Source organism: Lethenteron reissneri, chromosome 17 (assembly GCF_015708825.2).
Source record: "Lethenteron reissneri isolate LAM-NWPU_2019-01 chromosome 17, ASM1570882v1, whole genome shotgun sequence".
NCBI classification, from domain to species: domain Eukaryota; kingdom Metazoa; phylum Chordata; class Hyperoartia; order Petromyzontiformes; family Petromyzontidae; genus Lethenteron; species Lethenteron reissneri.
In genome coordinates, this window is record NC_083795.1 from 5,738,683 (window position 1) to 5,758,830 (window position 20,148).

Sequence of the window (20,148 nt, forward strand, 5' to 3'; positions counted from 1 at the left end):
TGGTGCATTAGAATGCCGTGAGAGATAGAGACCACTTGGGGAAGTTTTCATCCAGTCGTGGATAGATCAGGGATGATAATAAAGTTAGACATGTTATTGACTGGCACAAATGCATACAACCTCTAAACCTGAAAGCATGTGAACCTTATGGCGGTACCCCGGGATAACATAGTACCCCGGCTCTCGCACAATGTCCGTGATGCAGTCATTTTTAGTCTGTTGATGGTCGACGATGCGGCAATCGACTCATCTCGACGAGCTGTACACGATGCACTAGGGTGCATACGAACGTTCAGGGTTTCAGCGCAATCGTCCTCGCTGCGTTTCGACATCGAGTAGCACCGTTTTCGGATTGATTGGTACCCCAGTCGCGGAGTTTAGTACACCCCTGGAAAAAATAGTGTCCCAGAAATGAAATATCTAATTGCCTCGGCCCATTTTGTATTATTTGGTACCCTGGGGTACCGCCATAAGGATCATATGCCTAAAATTGGGGGTGGGGGGGGGGGAAATAATTTCTGTTGTCTGAATCAAGAAAATGTATACTTTTTTTACCGTGGAAACTAAAACGCCAAACCTCTATTGCATTACAGTAATTTGAGTACTGTGTGAAACAGTTATGCGTCTGTTTTTCAATTTCATTTTCTAATTTTTTTCTGCCCGCTGCCCTTTAAAATTATGAATATCTACTGTGCCAATTATGGGTTCTCGCGTAACATTGTGGGGTCAGGGTCATTCTGTCCATAATGTGTGTTGCAACGCTATCCGGCCGCAGGCCACTCGATATGAAATGCTCCTGCAGCTTTGTTCTGTTTACGGCATGTTTATACGTGATACACAGTAGGCAAGTGCTAAAAGCGTAGGCCACATTTTAGAGGAGTGGAATTTCATATTTGTGGCATCGGGGTGAATGTGGCGGCCTATGTAACAGACCTCGCAGTTATGCTCGGCCTGTACGAGCGAGCTGGCTGTCCGCCCGGGACAAATCCAAGGTACAGCGCTAGCGAAGGACATCAATGTGTGGCTATCGCTATACAGCCTAATCCAAAATAACCTCAGATGTTCAATTCCAATAGATCACTTTGACAGGCCGCGTGCACACGGTCGCAAAATATGGTGCTTTTGCCCACAAAAGGGGTATAAATCTTTGCCTTTTATTTTCACCAGTTAATATTAATGAAACAGGCTTTTTGGGTTGGATAGTTTTTTTATACCTTCGCCAGTTGATATTTATTGATGGCATAGCTTGATTTTACATCGCTGTTGTACGTGGATTTAGTATTTTACAACTCAGCATTTATTTGAAGGCAGCCATTACCTCAGATGTTATAATGGTAGCTTTTCAAGTATATGTATTGATTTTCATGTGGATATGAATCTTTAAAAATCAAGAATTTGGTGTTTTGTTTTTCTGGAAAACGCATCTGAACAACATATCCAAATTACTCCTAGTAAAGTTATTGTATTATCATAACAATACACTTTTTTAGACCGTATAATTTGTCTCATGTGCACCATAATTTGGGTGCTATTATTATCTGCCTACTTGTTTTCCTCTTATGCACATTCTGTAGCCGGATACATTTCCACTACTTTTTGGTGTCTTGTCTTATTTACACTTGTGGGGATCTACTTCTTCTGGGAGACTGCTTCTGGGGTCAATTGCAGGCAGGTCAATACCACGGATAAGCGCAGATAGTAGGATAAATGTTATGGCACTTCTGGGTTACTTCTCTTAACTGTGGGTAAGTGTGAATAATAGGAACATCTGCAGATCGAATCAAGGGCAGGTATAGGAATCGCTAACAATAGGATATGGATCAGAGGAATAATGCGGCACTGTATAAGCTTTTATTCCACCTACCTACAGTGTAGTTTACATTCTCACGTCTGATCAACCTGTTTGATGTGCTGCTTTCATGCGTTGTATTTTGGAAGATCAGCTTCACCACAATCTACAAACGTTCAACAATACGCCGGCAAGCCCTGCACGTTGACCAGATGCAGTTCTTGGCATTAATGAGACGTGTTGACCTCTTCCATGCAACAGTTGTGTTGAGTGGTACCATGATTCAATGCACAGGAATGCACGTTTTCCTCGCTTCTTTTGAGCAACCAAAGATGTGTATGTGCGTGCCTGCGTGCCCGCGCGCGGGAGTGTTTTTTGTGGGCGAAAAGAAAAGATCAAATTAACCCCAACGAGCGAGCAAACCATTCCAAAAAGGAAAAAAATACCGCTCACTCTCAACCAGACCTCCGGAGCTATAATCCGACCTTCGATAAAAAACAAACATTTGTGCGTCCGTGCCGAGAGGTACACAGCCGAGCCCAGCAGCACATGTGCGTGCCCTCGCACAGAAAGGCCAAAACCACCTGTCAAAACTAAACGCCGTGCAGTTACAGACGGGAGGAGAACAGTTGCCTGCCTCTTAAACCCATTACATACCCGCAGCGGCAAAAAAAAAGATACTTTCCTAATGTTGAGCTCCAAAACGTTCTCTTCCGAAGCAACTTTGAAAAGTAGACGTTAAATCTTAAGCACTATTTTTTGTCGTATTTAAAAAGAAACTGGCTCATCGTACGTTGAAAACAAAAAAGATAACCATTATGCAGGTAAGATTTACTGACACTAAACATTAGCAATGTATTTGATCATATTAAAAAACATATTTGGCAAGAACGGTACAGTATTTTAAAGTTAGTTACTAACATAGATTTGAATATTTCTGAGTCTAACGTTCGCCAAAAAATACTGCTGATCCTTCCTGTTTCAGACTTTCCTGAGTTGACGTCCCATCGGACCGAGGATGTCGGTTTGAGCATTGTTATTTCATCAAAGAAAAACAAGAAAAAACTCCCAACAGGTTTTCCTAAAGAATGTTCCTCTTCCTCCGAGTGGCACGACAGGCCTGTCTCCCCACATCCCCAAAGTCTTCCGTCTCCGTCACAACAGCGCACGGTGTCCTAGGGGGGGGGGAGCAGCCGCTTGCTGCAGGTGTCGTGGCCACTGTGGGTGGGTTGTCTGGTCCACCACCAACAGTTTTAGATCGATGCCACTTTCGACAAAAATCATATTTTGATTGAAAGCTTTCGTGACTGCAGGGATTCATATTCTTGGTTTTTTGCGCTAAAGTCGCGTAGAAGGGAAAACATTAAAAAAGCAATAAAATTCTCACGACGTTTCGACTGCAACACAAGCAATCGTCATCAGGTGTGAAGACACAGCAAGAACATTTTCTTGCTGTGTTTTTCTTGCAAGAAAATCTTCTTGCTTTGATTTTTTCACACCTGATGATGATTGCTTGTGTTGCAGTCGAAACGTCGTGAGAATTTTATTGTTTTATATTTTTACTATTTTATTGTTTCCCTTCTACGTGACTTTACCGAAAGAACCAAGAATAAAAAATCACATTATCTAGTTCCCTTGTCCACAACTCCATCCTCTCACACAACAGCACTGTACCACAATGCTCTGCTGTGCACAGTTTTTCCCATCCTCTCCCTCAGTCCTCACCCTTCTTCTTACTCCCCCCCAACCCCCTTCCCCACAAAGTTTTTGTGAGGTCTCGCCTGACCAGACCTCGTGGCATGTGGAGTCGAGACAGAGAATGCGAAACGACTTTTGCAGGTTTCCATAAAGCTCGCCGCATCTTTTAAAGCCATTTCACGGTGCCAGCCGAGCAGATAATTAGAATGGCTGCGAGGGGTGTGCGATCTCTCATTCTCTTGTTTGCGTGGCCAGGCTGCTGCTGCTGCAGCACTGAGACTGACATCTTAAACTTAAAACAAAGAGATGTAACATGACACCGTATGCAGCATTGGGAGTTCAACATACAAATGCTTTTAAAGCATATTCTTTGGGTCTTTCGGTAAAGCCCACGTAGATAGAAACATAAAAAATATCACGACGTTTCGATCGCGATTGCGTGTGTTGCGATAGAAACGTGATATTTATATTTTGTAATTATTTTTCTATCTACGTGGCTTTACCGAAAGACCCAAAGAAAATGAATTCCTGCAGTCACGAAAGCTTTAAGTCAAGGTTTTTAAGCATGTAGGTTGGTTCTTATATTCGTGAAGCTTAACCGAGAAGATATCAGATGTATGTAACGCTATAGATTGTGTGCTTTTTAAAATAATATAAGACAACCCCTTTTAACGTTGAGAAAGACTGCTTATTTGAAGCTATGGCAATTACTCTTGGCTGACCTTTGTTCTTGTGGCTAGCATACAGCGACACACAGCTCTTTCTTTCTCTCTGCCTATGTCCAAATCACCATGAATGCGACTGATCCCAGTGGAGCTCAGAAGCTAAGCAGGGTTTGAGTCTTCTTCTTGGTTCTTTCAGTAAAGTCACGTAGAAGGGAAGTAATGAAATAAAAAAAATAAAACATAATAAAATAATTCTCACGATGTTTCGGCCACAACGCAAGCAGCCGTTGTGGTCGAAACGTCGTGAGAATTATTTTATTATGTTTTATTTGTATTATTTTATTACTTCCCTTCTACGTGACTTTACCGAAAGAACCAAGAAGATGAATCCCTGCAGTCACGAAAGCTTTAAATCGAAATTTAGGTTTTGAGTCTGGTTCGCATTTGCTTGCGATGACCACCAGGGTCTTCCTGGTGTTTTCGGTGTTAGGCTGTTGATGGCCACCCTCGTATGGGTGATGGGTTTTCTCTTTGTATAGCTTCCTCCGACAAGAAACCAAACACTCATCAATCGGCACTGTATTGGGCAAACATTGCAATGTTAGGGCCCTCCTGAACAAAGGGTCTTCAAGGCTCTGGTGAGGATTTTCTGGGTAAAATTTGACACAGCTGTGTGGCGTTCACCTCTCTTGCTGGACGCTGCGCCGGGGGTGGGGGGGGGTCGTTTGTTGTCTTAAAGGATTGACGCGACAGACCACCGTTTTTATTTGCCCACAAAGGTCGATTTTTTTTTTTATCAAACGCGTTGTTTTTTTGCGTTATCGGGTTGCATGTCTCAGGCTTCATGGGACGGACAATGCCGCCGGTGCGTGCATTGTGTACGATGTTCGAGCAAACACTCAATAAAGGGGGATGGTTACCACAGTGGTGTAATGGTTAGCACACAGTTGAAACAATGGGCAGGTTTTTGTCATTCTCCCTCGCCTCTTTCTACCAAGTCGTAGTCGATTGCCAGGCATCGCGTGGTGGGGTACAATTGTGTGTGTGCACAGCTCTTGAAAGAAGTTTGGCCAGCATGGAAAAGTAGGCCAAACACTCCCTAAGCCTTGACCCTCTTGTGGAGGTCATTTTGCTAGCAGGAGAGTGAGCATGTAATTGCTGGCCTGTACCTTTATCTCTTACTTAATTCATCCCATTTGTTTGACACACAGCACTCCTTTTCAAAGAAACTCGCGTCGCACCGTGCGACCATGAATGTATTGAGTAGTTTTAATGCATTTAAATTAGTTCATCGTTCTGCCTTTTATGCAGTTCCCAAGAGCATGGAATGAAGTGGAGCATTATGGGTAATATCAATGAAATACTAATAAAGGGTCTTCCATTTGTCTCACCACATCAAAATAAATATGTATTTTGCTTCGTGCTATTTATTTCCATAACATTCCCAGTATTGTGACAATTCTTCGTATGCAACATTCATTTTATTTGTGATCATCCATGATGAGTCTGCTGCTGGATGAAGGCCTCTCCAAGCTGCTGCCGCCACCTCTCACATCAATGCAAAGCAAGAATCCATCGTAGCACCTTGCACATGACAGGATTTAATCTCTTGAAATCTTATGTTTCCTGCATAAATACATTCCCTAGAAAATGGGATTCCTCGTAAATATGAATAACAGTACCATATGTGTTACCGTATTATGTGTAGTAGACGGTCCCGTGCATTAGCTATTCAATTGTGGTAAATAGGTCGCAGTGCACACACCAGTAGACGCGTAACATTTCATCAATTCATGAATAAAACTTGATTATTGCATTCAGGATGCATGCATCGAGTCATCCGCGTAACAATATTTTCTATTCATACACAAATTGGTTTGCATACATCTCTGCAGCCACTAGGGACACTCCATTCACCACGGCAGTCAAACAAAAATAATTGATTCTTGACATAAAATCATGAACCGTTGTGACAATTCATCACACTGAGAGAAGGGAGGGAAAATAATTGCGTGCTTACTAATACGACTCTGATCTCAGGTGCCCCTCTACACCGGAAATTGAATTAAAATAAAATATCAAGACCTGTACCGTAATTAGCCATACACTTAACAGCAATACTGTACGATGCGCATATATATACGGAGTGGTAGCTCTTGTACTCTCTCATTTACTTGATACAGCTGTCGTGGCTGTGACGGTTCCACCTGAAGACGGAAGCTTGTGTTGCCTCCGAAACGTCGTGAATTTTATTTTATTTTACTTTTATTAATTAAATTTTTTACCTACGTGACTTTACCGAAAAAAACCTAAGAATACGATGCGCAGCGTTACGTTCTACTTGTTGGAAAAGAGAAATCGGTTTGACGGGGAGTAAGGAAGAGCAATTTCCTTTTGGGAAGGGGAGGAGGAGGAGGGGGGGTTCCATTCTTATTCATAAAAATAAGAAACCACACTGCCGTGCTGAGTCTGCGTTTCCCACATAGCAACTGTTGTCTTGGCGTTTAGCTGCCCAGGTGTTGCTGCTCTAAGTCGACCGAGACGGGGAGATCGTTAGTGCCCAGAGAGAGAAAGAGAGCACAGAGAAGGGGAGGAGGAGTGGAAAAGAAGCCTCTCTTCTCGCTCTCACTCTCGACAGAAACACTTTTGACTTTTAAACAACTTTTATTGCCGCCAGCAGCAAAAGCACCGGAGGCGATTCCAATATGAAAACCAGTCACCAGCAAACGAAAGAAAACAAACGTTACATATCTTTACAAATCTACGTGCTGTGGTGATGAAAGCACCGCACACAACACAAAAGAAAAGACAGAGAGAGAGATGATGTTCTCGAGAGAGAGATGAAAATGGTTTCCAGCTTGCAGGATCCGTTGCTACATATTGTGCCCGTGTTTGCTGTCATTTGTGTGGAATGTCACATAAAAAACTGAATGATTAAATGGCTAAGCTTTTTGTTGTTGCAGTGTCAGTGATTAGTTTAACCAGAGCAGTACAGCGCTGCATCGCATATGAGCCATAATACGGTGGACAGAGTGATCTTACTGACCAATTTCTTACGGCCCTCTTACCTTCTTCACAACAGGTGATTTAATATTGTAAGAGGGAAGCCTCCATATCTTACACAGCGGGGAGTACCGTCTATTCACATTATACAGTGGCACAATGTGTGAAATTATGGTTTGTGTGTGTGAGAGATTTTGAATCGGCAAATTCATGCGTGGGTCAATGTGGAAGGGCGTTTTGAGTTGTTATCCTTTGGACATTCCCTGGCAATGACCAAATGTTTCTTGCATTGCGGCTCGACATCACGTCAAAGGGACCCAGTGTCTTTATATTGGGCCGAGGTGCAACCCAACTGCACATAACGTGTGTTTGTTATACACCACCAAAACTACAGCACTCTACGTTGTTTGTTACCACCGCCCTCCCCCACCCCGTTTTCCGTAGGATTGTTTACAACCAGTTAATACTGCGAGTGTACAAGTGGAAATTTAATTTGCTGTACACGATTTGATGTAAAAAAAACTTTTTCAATGAACACACCAGAGGTGTGGACTCGAGTCATGTGACTTGGACTCGAGTCAGACTCGAGTCATGAATTTGATGACTTCAGACTAGACTTGGACTTGCATAACAATGACTTTGTCCCACCTCTGGAACACACTACACTAGATGTTGATGTTCTGCTTGGACAGCCTTGTTCATTCATAACTTCTTGAGGTCATGTACAGTACAGCGTTTGATTACTGCACTTTCGCCTACCAGTCACTGAAGCACTACAAAATTAATTGGCTTCTACTATACCTACTATAATCACCCAGGAATGTCTGTCATTAACGCTCGTGACGTCACTCCACACAGACCAGCCCCCCTAATTAATATTCATGAGCAGGTGACGTCCTCCAAATGGACACCCCCCCATCCCCCCTCATTAATAATCATGAGCGGGTGACGTCACTCAATATGGAGTACCCCCCCCCCTCACTAATAATCATGTGCAAGTGACGTCACTCCACATCGAACAGCCCCCCTCATTAATAATCATGAGCAGGTGACGTCCTCCAAATGGACACCCCACCAAGAATGTCTGTGTGCAACGCTCGTGACGTCACTCCACATCGAACAGCCCCCCTCATTAATAATCATGAGCAGGTGACGTCTCTCCACATGGAGCGCCTTCCCCACTCATTAATAATCATTAACAGGTGACGTCCTCCAAATGGACACCCCTCTTCATTCATAATAATAAGCGGGTGACGTCACTCCACATGGGGGGGGGGGCCGAGGCGCCTCCTCCCCCCTCTTCGGCGTCAACTCACAACCCTCACTACAAAGGCAGAACCCTCAGGTCACGCGATCTCCGTAACGCTGTTGAGACATAGAAGTAAAAATGACGTCATGATGAACAAGAGATTATAACCTTAAAATGAAATAGGTCTGTGTCACCGCGCCCTTACAAATTGCACGCGAATTGATGCAATGAATATCACGTCGCGGTCTGCTTTTCGCTTGCAAGTTTCAGATTTACTGCAATACACCCGTCCTTGGACGGGCAAAAGGCTAGTAATTTATAAATGTCTGTGTAACCGTCAAAGTTAAGTGCAGTCCTCATCATCAACTTTGATTTATCCGCTGCTGGATGAAGACCATCTCTGAACAGTCTCGCGATCCAACTCCTTCACACGATTGCAATGCACTACTGGAATCAATTGCATTACGTGGCATTAGTAATATATTTTGTTAAATATCATCAATCTACTGGCAAGGTTGTGAGTTTAAAACCAGGTGCTGTGGCATGTAATCTAGCAGTTTGAGGCCAATGGGTGGTGGATCATGTATGGTTATGACATCCCTATATCTGCTGGGCTGAAAGGTGGCCATGAAATGGCAGTAAAGCAAGCCGGTTCACAAATACGTCCGCTTGGATGTTTAGTGTTTGCCTCTTGAATGCACGGGGTTTCTACGGACACGCTGCTCTGTTTTCTTCCCAAAAATGAAAAAAAACACTCCTAAAAATGGACTTGCATGGTCAAACCACCCAATGCAGGATTCTAATGAAAGAGACACTGGGGCTTTCGTGGAGAAATGAATGGCTTGATACGGTTATTATGAAAGGATACGGTGTTAAGTAGATTAAGGTAAGATGTTTAAGTAGTAAGTAAAGCTTCGAACAGGAGCTGAGAACCTTGTTCTTCTTGGTTCTTTCGGTAAAGTCACGTAGAAGGGAAAAATTAAAATTAAAAACATTAATTGGGACGCTGTCTTTCCGACAGCTCTGTTTCTTAACCTGAGGACGGCTGCTTGTGTTGTGGCCGAAATGTCGTGAGAATTTTTCTTTGTTTTATTTTTATTATTATATTATTTCCCTTCTACGTGACTTTACCGAAAGAACCAAGAAGATGAATCCCTGCAGTCACGAAAGCTTTAAATCGAAAGAGAGCCTTGTTTTGTAAATTCTCAGTCGGCTGTAAATATAAAAAACACAATGTGAATTATGATCACATCTTCATGAAGTAAGGGCTGGTGGAGGTTTTAATGTAGGTCCATGGTTATTTCCCACCGATTTTGAATGGCTCAATTTTGCCTCAATAGGCGATTTGAATATTATGAAAGCGATAGCTCCGCATCTTGCAGAGGAGAGTTTCAATATTTAACAAACGAATGGAGATTGCTGTGTGATATGAGGAGTCTTATTTCCTAGAATTTCTTAGCAGTTATACCGTTTAGTGTGGTGTTTATAAATGGATCGATGCGTACAGTGCAATCCTCATGATTGTCGTCGTAACAATTGATTAGCTATGATGATGAGTAAAATACTACCCAGCGTGTACGTAAATTTGTTTCTAATCTTAACATAGACTACTCGTTTATTAAGGGGAAAATGATGGCAGTCGGTAGTTAAGGAGGCTATATATATATGGTGTGCAATAAAAACGTACAGTGAATTTTCTATGAATATGTTAGCAACTACTGTTATATTGACAATATAATTATTAGTGCACCCAGTGCCATAAAATGTATTACAACGCTGCAAGTGTTTAAAATGTATGCTGTTAAGTGTGTAAAGTGTTTTATGTTGCTATGATTGGTTGCTCATGTTGAGTTTGTTTTGAGGCAACATTTATTTTCGGAATTCATTTAAATAAAATACTGCAGTGAAAGTAAAAAAACATGTTTTTAAATTAATGGTTGCATGGTTAAATACAACCATTCTTTTTTTTAATAAGCCTGCTTTTATTTAATAAGCATGTGCCTATTTTGTCTACGCTTATGCTTTATGCCGAGGGAATGCAAGGTAACATTCATTGGCCTCCAATCTGTTTTCGGGTTTTACCACGTGTTCTTCGGCATGAAGTGTGAGCAACTGAATTCATTTCCCAAAGTAGCTCCCAGCACATGCAGTTAAATGTTGGACATCATGTCGAGGTACATGTAGCACAACCCAACATCTACATCGGGAGAGCACTACAGAAATGACAGCGCAAACCTACGCAGAGGTATTTATTGATCGTTAATCACAAGGCCACACTTGCCTTTAAAAGTGACAGAAATGACTGGTGCACAAGAGTGGCTATAATGCCGCCTTTCTGTCCATTTGGGGTCCGACCACATGCCATGGTGTTGCTGGCCATGATCCAGAGCATTTAAAGAGAGGGCCTTCCTATAACATGTCCCGGCTCGGTCTTCTCGTGTTTGACGTACAGAATTGGCATGGAAAGAACCCCAGCTTTTGGCCAAAAAAATATTTAAGCCGTGTCTTACAAACCAGCGCAGCAGCGAAATGGGTTTGTACATGCCCTCCCACAATCCCCCGTGGAGAAGCCGTTGCATCTGCTACCAAGCAGCATTGATGGTGCAACTAGGCAGCCTTTATATCCACTATATATATGAGCAGCTGCATTCATGGCCATTACAGGTAATAAAGAACCCTGTAATGAATGGCATCATTAGGTGGGTTGTATTACTGAAGCACTATAAAGGTAGGGATAAATATAACCTTTGCTGACAGCTAACATAACTGGCTGGGCTACCAATAAATAATGCACTTGAGTTTACTTGTCCTTGGATAATGAGGGTTATGAAAAAAAGCATTGCACCAGCTCTGTAATGAGAACAACTCCCCGGCTGGCTGTTGTTAGCTCGTCCAGGGATTAGCAGTGTCGATGCATCCACTTTTTTGGTGGTTCTGTTCCTTTTTTTATTTTGTTGTTGTGCCACTTATTTTTAACCTTTCACATGATCCGCCAGAACATTAAGTGCAGCGCAGTATTTCTTCCAGCCATTGATGCGGCGCTCCGTTGTGTGCGAGCTGTTGCATAACCCATGGATACGACACGAAACAAAAGAAGCACGCAAGGGGGCACCAGAACTTAGAGTGGCAGGGCAAACGTAACAAATTTACGGACCTCGGTGCGTTACATGAGAACAAGTTAACCTTGTTTTCACGGTTGTGCTCGATAGCTCTCTGATGTGTTTTTTGGTTTGTACCGCGTGTTTCTCGGCACGATGTCTGACGTTTCACTCGATGCGCTGGAGCTGAAGAAGCTCCCCCAGCACGTGGGGGGGGGGGGGCGACAACATGCCAAACAACACTTGGTAAAATACGAAAACGCAGAGAAGTTAACTCCTTAGCAGAAGCTTTGTCACAACCGCCCTCATTTTCCCATTATTTTTGTACGAAGCCATTCACCATATTTTCCACTTATCGTCGGTGGCATGAGAGCAGCAGATGTTGCTTTTTATTATTATTATTTCATAACAACAAGGCGTGTTGCAGCCCAGATTTGTTTGGCAAAATACAACATAGCTCATGGTGACTTTTAAAGGGTGCATGGAATGTGTCTTCTTGTTGGCCTGGGGCCACCAGTGTGGCAAATAGATATTTTATTTACATCAAATTCTTATGCAATTTTTCTCAGAGGCCCCAGGCTGTTGACTCTAGCTGATTGATTTGTTGTGGCACCTGAATGTGGTATTTTGCTAAACCCCGAAGAAGGGCCAGCCACTGCAAGTATAATGTGCTTTTTTTATAATTTAAAAGTTAAAGTACATCCCTGCATTTCGATTTAAAGTTTTCGTGACGGCAGGGATTAATCTTCTTGGTTCTTTCGGTAAAGTCACGTAGAATGGAAATAATAAAATAATACAAATAAACATAATAAAATAATTCTCACGACGTTTCGGCCACAACGCAAGCAGCCGTCCTCAGGTGAAGAATAGGTCTGTCGAGAAGACAGACTCTGTAATGTTTTATTTTTTATTATCCCTGCAATTGCTCGCTCAGACTACCGCTGGCAGAAGGCAAGGGGTAACTGCAGAGCTCCCTCTCGAGGTTATTTGGCCTATTCTTCCATGCTGGCCAGACGTCTTGGCAGAGGTGGAATAAATCTTCCATTGGTTCCACTGCCATGCCGGGAGATTGAACTGCCAACCTTTGCAATGCAAGTTCAGTGTGTTGGCGATTACCCGCAGCCCCCAGTTGGTGGAGGGGTCAAGGATTAGGGAGTGCATGGAAAGAGCAGGTGGGGCCAAGCTCCACACGGAGCCTCGTGGTACGTGGAGCCACAGATCTGAGCTCTGGTGCCGTTTCTGCACCTCTCTTGGGCCATTCCTGGACCAGCAAAGTCCAGTGTCCAATGTTTCTACAAACGGGAATATGAGCATGTCAATGAGCTTCTCTCTCCATCATGACCAATCAAGCTTTAGTTTTCATGCACAATGACACCGGGTGGAATTCTTACCAAATTTCAAACCGAAAATCCTCGCTCCTTCTCGAGGGTTAGTAATAACATGCCATATTGGTCGCAGGGGTTGCTTGATCATACTTTGTTCCGTATGACTTGGCGAGGGCAACCAGGACAAATTCAGGGTATCCCAGACCCACTGACGTTAGCCGTAACCGTGAATCGAAGGGAGGCTCTAGCCGGCTCGCAGCGCATTGCACTCCACGCCCGCTCTTTAGGGTTAAAATACCCAATATCACGGATCTCATTACATGGGTGCCTAATGTGGTACTGCTAAATCCAGAGAGAGTGGTGCTACCTTTCCTCTCTAACGGCCCTCTCTCCCGCCTCTCCCAACTCCCACCCTCCATCTCTCTTTCCCCCCCTTTACCAAATAGGCACTTGATTAAATTCAGTAATAAATGGTGTTTTTCATATGCTGTGCAGCTTCGCATAATTTATTGTGCTGCAGAGAAACCTTCCTTTGGGAAATAACGGTGTGTAAAACATTGGACAATTAAAGGCGTGGAAGTGATTTGTGAGCAAAATACTCTCTACCAAATGCTAATGCAAGTCACCACAGTATGTGAAGGTGTATACAGAGTGTTTATCTACATACACTATATACATATACGGAGGTGCAATATATACACACACACAGTATGCAGCATAATTAGGCCTCCTCTTTGACTGAAGAAGTAGAACCTGTTTCGATTCCTGAGGGAATGCTGATCAGCACAAGGTATCGTTTGTTTAACGGGAAATTTTTTTTACCACGTTAATAAATTGTATTAGATGTACTAATTGCTTATTGACGCTGCGTTTGGCAGTGGTGCACAAGCAACAACATCAGTAACGCCGCCTTAAATTAAAACAATATAGATAGTTGACGGTTTCGGCAATGGGACCCCCCCATATGCTTTGGAGGAGGTCCATTGCCAGAAATGTCACCGACTATATATGTTGTGCTTTAAGGCGGTGTTATTGACGAAACTATGTTTTGCATTAATCCAGTGGCTCTTCTTCTTCTTAACCTGGTGCACACACACCCCCTGGGGGTGCGAGATGCCCTCTCGGGGGGTGTGAGACATGGCCAGATCTTTTTAGAAGGTAAATCATCGAAAGACAAATTAAGAGGGGCACGTAAGTACAATGAGTGTATTTAATCAAATCTATGCATTTATTTATACTCTTTGGTTTTTTCGGTAAAGTCACGTAGGTAAAAAAAATGAAAACAACTAAATTAAATCACGACGTTTCGGGCACAACACAAGCGTCCTTTTTCAGTGTGAGACACTTAAGCGGTTGTGCTTTCGCTACGTTGTCCCCACCTGAAGAAGGATGCTTGTGTTGCGCCCGAAACGTCGTGATTTAATATAGTTGTTTTCATTTATTTTATTTTTTACCTACGTGACTTTACCAAAAAATCCAAAGAGTATGAATCATTGCAGTCACGAAAGCTTCAAATCTAGAACTATGCATTTATTAACATTATATGAAAAAAATTACGATTGAAAACCAAAGGGGTGCAAGGCTGCAGTCAAGGTTAAGAAGCAGTGTGTTAAATGTATACATATTTTAATTATGAAATGAGTGTGAGTCGAGCAATGCAACTTAGCAATTCTTTGTTAGGAAGGCTCATTCATCCTCTGTTTAGAGAGCTGCAATGCAAAAGGAATGCGTGTCACCGCATTAGTTCCACTTTCTGCATTTGCACTTTTTGAATTTGTCATCTGTGGCAGGCCAGGTGGAAGGTTAAAGCAGAATTGGGGGGGGGGGGGATCCACCATTCCTTAACTAGATATTAACCACTCCAGTATTGTGTCACAACATGAAGATATAGGGAATTCATTACAGTACAGTGATCGGTGTGAGTTGGTTACAATTGATTTAAAATGTTGCCTTTTTATTTTTTCCCAATTGTATTCCAATTTTGAAAAGGTGTCACATCATGGGATTAATAAAACGTCCGTTTGGAACTCTCACAGTCGGCAGTTATGTCAGAACACCAGTGATGTCGGTACCTGATGTCTAAATAGCTCTGGAAGATGGCACTTCAATGTGGCTTTAATCAACATCGGTCCTATATATATCTGCTGCCTCTGTCGCTGTATGCATTGATGATATTAAGCACATATGTCCTTTCAATCTCATACTCTATCAATGCTGAGTCTATGATCATGCCAAGGACAGTTATGATTTTGGCTGCATTCTCTGACCTTTGCTTTCCACAAAAGCCCACGGTGTGACATTTCCACAGAGCACTTTTATGCACGCTGAACTTATTTCGCGCCGTACATAGCCAGCCGTGCTAATCGGAGGTATATTGTTTTACATTTGAAGTAAACTGAACAATACGAGACTATTTGGATTCATATGATATCTATAAATGTGATCACATCTCAAGATGCTGTACATATATAGACTGCCAGTAAGTCATAGACAGAAGGAAAAAAGGGAAGGAATTGAGCCTGAAATTGAACAGGTTCTTGGAGTCGACAGCACGGATTTCCTAGGGGAAGGGTGTTCAGCATAATGAGGGCAGCAGAGGAGAAAGAGCGACATCCCACTGACCAAAGGTTGTGTGTCTACATCAGCCATACGATGTCGCAGTCGTTTTGTGACCACTTGGGGAACTACTGCGTGTTACTCTCCTGCAAGTCCAGTACCGTCTGGTTAGCATTGGCTACGATGTAGAGGACACAACAACAACAGATAAGAGCAGCTGTTGCTTTTCGGAAGCCACGCTCCAGTTCAAATACAATAAACAATGCGCACGTATGTCGAGACAAATGTTCAGCAAAATATGTAACTGAATCATCTGCTGGGTGGTCGAGCGAAAGTTTGTGTGGAGCAATTTTGAAGGTAACGGGAGGATTGTATATAAATATATATTGCCTTTCAAGGTTAAGTTGGTAGCTTTTAAGTGTTTAATGCGGGGGGGGGGGGGGGTGGAAACAGCGTATGGCAAAGAGCGGCACATGCAATCTTATTCCCTGGTACGAGCGGCTCTTTTGCTTGTTTCCGCCTCCCCAAACCCCCGTCGCTGTGCGTGGTATGAGGCAATGTATCTTATGGAAGCTCCAGCAACCGCAGGCTGCATAGTCTGGCAACAGAGGGGTGGGAGATGCATGCGGTAGACGCCTCTCTTTCACCACAATGAGGATTTTTTTTGTTTTGGGGGGGGGGGTTCTTTTTGACAAATGAACCGTGGGAGATTCAATATTTTGCATGGGCGAGCCACCTCGCCGTTTAAATCCGGTTGAGAAATGGAAGAAAGCATGAAAGGCAATATATGTGGAATATGGAGGTGACGGGTGTGTGGACATAATGGTTAAAATGCTTTGCGTGAAAGGGCGAGTTTATTAGGTTTAATAAATAGTCTCCTTACTTCGCTGCATTTTGCAGTGCTTTATTTACTCGCATGGGAAGCAATGCAATTTGGTGCTGTATGGTAACAGGAGCAACAAACGATTCATTAAGTGCCATTGTCCCCATAGGTTAGAAAACGACTTTCTGCATTTTCTGTTGTTTTGCAACTCCTAAAAAAATACAATTTATACTTGTTTACGGCAAAGTGGATTGGTGGTATAGTGGTTGTGAGTGCAGCGTATTATGAGCCCAGCAACCCAAGTTTTATTCCCGGCCACGTGGCCAACATCAGTGGCAATCCCCGCCTCTTTCACCAACCCTCACGAACCGGCCAAGTGTTCACACAACCCCATCGACTGTAGCATGGAGAGAGAGAGAGAGAGAGCGACCTTCATCCAGCAGAGGATGAACAAAGGGTTGTAATTTGATGTCGTAAATAGACTACAGTAATTACAAATGGAAAAGGCATAAGAGTGAATATGAAATATGCATTACAGGATCTCACTAAAATGGCTTTTACAATATTGTGAACTTGCATCATGGAGAAGTGTAAAGTACAAAGTTCCATGATCCATGTGGAGCTCACAACAAAATTAGGATATAGAACCATTGTCACATAATTACACTGTTATTGGAGAAAAAGCCTTTGTTGAATTTCGTTTGTAGGGAATATATAATGCATGTGAATGCCTCTATTAAACTTTCATGCCACTGTTGGCATGACACATTGTGGAAAGACCTGTTCCCACTGAAAGCATTAATGCTCATAAATTGCAGACAGTATGTGGCGATAAATATTCACTTGACGTCCACAATTCACGTGCCTCTGAAAAACCTGATGGCTGTTGGTTAATGGTATTCGAATCTCCGAGGTTTTTTATGTCTATGACCAAATCATCCAGAATTAATCCGACCTCAGAAGCTAAGCGCATTTGAGCCTGTTTTGAGCTTGGATTGGTGACCACCATTCGTGCCAGGTTGTCATAGATAGATATCAGCAGGGCTATGTTGGCATGTGCTTCTATGCTCCCACTTTTATGCCTCCCACCATCACCAACCCAAACTCCAACCGGCTTTGTGACGTTACGAACAAATAGCCCTCGTGCTCCATACGGTGTCGCAAGAGCCCTTCCATCCATCAGTGGATGGACAAAGGGCGCTGTAACGCGTACCCCGTGTTATAATGAAGCAGGTGCGAATGTGCACGCACGCCCGCCTTATTGCGGACGCGTCGCCCCGACCCACGCACGCACTCTTCAAGGTGCAAAGCAAAAGCCGCTCCACTCACTTGCTCGCTCACCCTCCTTCGCCGTGCCGTTCATTGCGACGCGCGGATTCGCCCCGGCACTCAGCAGCGAGGGTTGGGACTTGCGAACCTTTTTGTTTTGTTTGGGTTGCGTGTGTTGTGGCCTGACCGAGGTGGAGAGGGGGGTGACTGATACGACGACAATGAGCCAGTGAGCGCGTGCGTGCGCGTGCGTGCGTGCGCGCGCGTTGGGGGGGGCGGAGTGCCCAGAGGAGTTTCATCTCCCCCCCACACACCTCTCCCCCCCCCCACATCTCTCCCTCCCCCACATCTCTCCCCCCCGCGGGTGTCTCCCAGGTGTGGCGCCCCAGCTCTCTCCTTTAATGCGACGTTCCCTATCATTGGGCCCATTCTTGTTGAGCATCGGTGAGCAAAGGTTAATTTGAAAGTGCCGTAAAATAGGGTGGTGGTGGTGTGGGGGGTGCGCGTTCTTGCCGTAATTTGTTCGTCGAAGTTTTTTGTTTTAAACGTATCGTTGTTGCGTTTTAAACGAGTGACCACGATGAGCTTCGTGTTTGCTAAATCGGCGTTGGCTGTTCTTGCTCAATAATGCGGCGCGGTACTGAACTGGTAAGCTCGAGGCCGAGCTTGAACATCTGCCACGGGCAAGTGCAGATCCTTCCAAAACATCTGCCGGTGGTGCTGTGACCTGTTCCGAAAGGTACGTTTTGTGTCGCCCTTCAATGTGAAACGGGACTGGCAGTGGGTCTTTGCCGAATGCGGCACTTGCAACACATTCATTTAAATTTGGACGATGTAAATTGTGTTGATCGTGCGACAAATAATGGTGTAAAAGTGTTATTAAAACCAGCAGTGCAAATCCCCTGGGAATTTATGCTGTTTAGTCGGCGTGCAATTTTAGGGGCAGATAACCTGCAGGCTTCTTCTTGGTTCTTTCGGTAAAGTCACGTAGAATGGAAATAATAGACAGGGTCAGACCCTGTCTACTCGACAGACCTGCTCTCCACCTGAGGACGGCTGCTTGCGTTGTGGCCGAAACGTCGTGAAAAAATTTTTATTATGTTTTTTTTCCCCTTCTACGTGATGACTTTACCGAAAGAACCAAGAAGATGAATCCCTGCAGTCACGAAAGCTTAAAATCGAAACCTGCAGGCTGCAGTTCGAGTGACTGTACACCTAGCCATGAAGCATCAACAAACCATCTGTGGCAGAAACACTTGTAAGCTCTTCTATTACAGCCCTTTGTCAATGCACTTTCTAGATGAAGGCCTCTCCCATTGCTTGTTGACCATGGGTGCTGTTTGACCATACTTCACCACGCTGGTTAGCGAGGGTTGAGGACGAGATTGGGGGCGTGAAGTCTAGGACCGTGTCAGATATCACGCGCTCGTGATATTAGACTTGGCCGGGATTCAAACCCAGATCATAGCACAGCGCTAGAAACCACTCCTGTGTATACCACTCCACCCAGCGTCTTATACATACTGTTGTACGCACGATACTTTGTCATTTTTTGTAGTTCCTGAGGATACATAGCATTTTTTGTACAAATGGGATGTTACGTTTTTTTTCATTAGATGTTGTGAGGCTTTGTGTGCAGTGTTATGAAGCTTTAGAAAACATTGATTTTTTTCCAGGATATTCTGGCTAGAGCATAACTACACAAAGTCGTTTCTGTATTCTTTCACATTACAGCATATTGATACACGCAGGCAATGCACATGCACGCATACTTGATGTCTGTGCGTACCCTATAAAATACCGTCGTAAGTCTGTCAAAAGTAAAGCTGCAGCCCTGAAATTGCTTGCTCATGCCACTGCTGGCAAAAGGGCCTCAACTAGCAAGACCCCCTTGAGAGTGTATTTGGTCTACTCTTCCATTCTGATCAGACATCTTGGAAGAGGTGGTAGAATACACATTTCACCCCACCAAACGCGAACTCCCAATCGAAAGTGTGACGTATGTACGTACGTATGTATGTTGAACTTCGTTCGCACCGTACGTAGCCAACCGGAGTTGCGGACATACCCAATTATGCTGTTCGCGGTGGTGGAGAGAGGCGCGGGCGATTTACGAAACTGGCCCCTTATTTTATCTGCCGCACCGGGAAAACGAACTTGGCGACATTGTAGATAGTATGTCAAGTGTGCAAACGGTTACACCACGTCAGGCGGCATCCTAATCCTATGCGTGGTCCACAAATCTGTGCAATTATGGACACATTCAGCTCGGACTTGTGTCATCGATCAGAATTTCACCATTGCCCATTATTAATCAGAGCGGTCGCCTTGTGTTAATGGTAGCAATGTTATTTTAATTATCTGCGTCGCTTTGTTTTGTCCTTGGTGCATTGTGAGCGAGGGTGGGTGGGGAGGGTAGCCCATACATCACTGTCAGTCTTGCACGGTTTACACGCCTCATTGTGATGCCATTTGGGCCTTTATTAGCCCTGATAAGAAAATGACGTGGTTGGTCTTGACGTGTTCAGTCAGGTAGCAATTACACCGTGGGAAGCAACTGCATGGTTTGTTGTCTGCCATGGAGGCAGAGCCATGTCCAGGTGCTAATACAAAAAAATACTTGGAATTCTAATTAACCACTTCAAGTGCAGGAGAACCATTCGAATTGGGGGG

General features: G+C 43.8%; 1 protein-coding gene across 5 annotated transcripts in view; it reads left to right on the forward strand.

Annotated features, from left to right (window-relative positions):
• The window catches only part of LOC133343371 (leucine zipper putative tumor suppressor 2 homolog), a 71,121-nt gene that overhangs the window by 8,491 nt on the left and 42,482 nt on the right, over window positions 1–20,148 (forward strand). Inside the window, exon 1 of one of the 5 annotated variants that reach the window (XM_061552944.1) lies at window positions 17,490–17,508. The exons of 2 other annotated variants lie outside the window; for them this stretch is intronic. The gene's annotated coding sequence lies outside the window, so the exon portion shown is untranslated. Of the gene's footprint in view, window positions 1–17,489; window positions 17,509–17,857; window positions 17,920–18,034; window positions 18,215–20,148 lie in introns of those variants that run through there. 2 more of the 5 variants (XM_061552943.1, XM_061552938.1) reach the window with 2 other exon arrangements.